At 43.1% G+C, this 2,189-nt stretch overlaps 1 pseudogene; it reads left to right on the top strand.

Annotated features, from left to right (window-relative positions):
* Positions 1 to 951: 951 nt before the first annotated feature.
* Positions 952 to 1,094, top strand: LOC113928179 (annotated as a pseudogene).
* Positions 1,095 to 2,189: the final 1,095 nt, after the last annotated feature.

The raw sequence follows: 2,189 nt of genomic DNA, 5'->3' as shown, positions 1-2,189 counted from the left end.
TAAATAAAATCTTAAAAAAAAAAAAACCAAACACAAAAAAACCTCCAGGGCCCTGGCGGAATTTCTTTCATAGCTCACAAGCTGATTGTAACTCAGGGCAGAGGTAGGGTAGAGGGAGGCTTTGGTGGATTGACAGCTCCAGAGTTCACAGGACAGTAGTGTCACCTCCAGGGCCCCAGGGCTTCCGCTGGGTGGCAGAGGTGCCCTGCAGAGCTACATGCAGAGGACACAGCAGCCTTGTCTGACACCACATGGGATGGCTCCCATTTGAGCACATTTGAGGCAGCCCCTGGGAATGCCCAGAAATTCTGGGCCGCTGAGAGCTCTTTGCAGGAGAAGAATCCTGGGACAGCAGGGAGCGTGAAAGTCAGCAAAGAAAGGTTGTGACCCAGTGCTACCCAATTTGTATCTTTTAAGCGGCTCTGGTCCAAGGCACCTCAGTTACATGTGACTCCTGTTTGCAATTCAGCCATTTCCTTAGTAATTGAAGGTCAGAAAAGTTTTTAAAAAGTTCTCCGCCTGCCTAAGAAAGCAATATATCTTATTGTAGTTAAAAAAGATAAAAAATTAGGTTAAAATTACCATTAGCTTATCATGCAGTGATAACTACTTTGAGTATATTTTAAAAAATGTAGTTTGATGTATTCAGATTTTATATTAACAGAAGGCATGTATATTTGGAATTTGGTAAATTTATGTCAATAGCTATATATTGCTATAAAATTTTTACCAATTTTAATCCTTCCCTTTCACTTAACATTATATTTGGAATATTTGCCTACATTATTACACACAAATATTCTACAAAATGAAATAGTGCTCAATGGTATAAAAGAACACTCTGTTCTCCCCGCAGCCTTATCTGCTTTGTCCTGTCTCAAGAGGAACCCTTTCCGTTATTCTATAGCAGCTTCTTTTGATACACAGTTCCATCTTTAAAACTAGTATTATATATTTACCTGGCAGGGGAGATACCATGATCACGGAGGTGGTTTTCCCAGGGTGATGCTTAACCAGTGCACTCTGGCTCTGCTCACCCCTGCCACTTCCTGCACGATCTGTGGTAGTGGGGCCCTGGTTCGCGCTTTCCCCTGATCCTCTCAGGTGTGAGACCACACTGGAGCTCTTCGGCCCCTGTAGTTGCGCCCCCTGCGTTTTGCCCCCAGTTCTCACAGGACGAATTCACTAAGTGGTGAGAGCGAGCTATGTTGAGAAGCTCAGTGTGAGTTCTTAAGCAACTCGATTTTCTTTTTGCCTGACTTGTCTGCTGAAGAAAACCCGTAAGTTTGAACTTTTTTGCTGGTTTTGTATTTGCACCTCCGCTTTTTTCATCCATAGGAAACTGTGGGGGAGTCCTAGAGCGAAGAAAGGAATCCAGACTGGGAGTGAAGGGGTGCAGGGGTGAAGATAAATCAGAGCAGCAGGTGGATCTGAGGTCAAAGCTCGGGAAGGCAGGGGTAATGTCCACGCCACAGGGGCAGATCAGGAATTGGGAACCAGAGACCCAAGCTGGCCAGGTAGGAAGGGGTCTGAGACAGAATATATTAAAAGAGTTTTAAAAATAAAAAAAAAACCCTAATATTAACATCCTACTATTTCTTCATTTACCAAGAGTTTACAGATAGTGAGGCCTTTTGCTTTCTCTTACCCTCTCTTTCTTGAATCTTTCTGATGTAATTATATTTTAATTTTTAGTTAAATACATATTCAGTATTTTCATGATAATTATGAGAATATTGTTCACTACCGATCTAAGTAATGTGCTATGACTATGTTTTCTTTCTTGTGTATTTTTTTTCTTGGAGTTAGTTGTCATTTTCATTTGCTCAAATTTCTTTGAAACATGGTAAGTCTTCCTGCCTTCCAATAGCTCTGTAAAATGGCTCTCTATACAATTTTCCACATGGTCAAAACTGTCATATCACTTATCAGTTCCATTTCATTCTGTAAAATTCTTTCTGTGCACCTCTGGCCTCCTACTCCATTCTGGACTGATTCTCCCTAGGCTAGGAGCCTCTAGATTTTTAAAATGATGGACTGTTGGGGCACCTGGGGGACTCGGATGGTTGAGCATCTGCCTTCGGCTCAGGTCATGATCCCGGGGTCCTGGGATCGAGTCCCGCGTTGGACTCCCTGCTCTGCGGGGAGCCTGCTTCTCCCTCTGCCCCTCTCTCTCTCTCTGACTCTCA

Source organism: Zalophus californianus, chromosome 7 (assembly GCF_009762305.2).
Source record: "Zalophus californianus isolate mZalCal1 chromosome 7, mZalCal1.pri.v2, whole genome shotgun sequence".
Taxonomy (NCBI): Eukaryota; Metazoa; Chordata; class Mammalia; order Carnivora; family Otariidae; genus Zalophus; species Zalophus californianus.
This window is presented reverse-complemented; position numbering and strand designations above follow the sequence as displayed.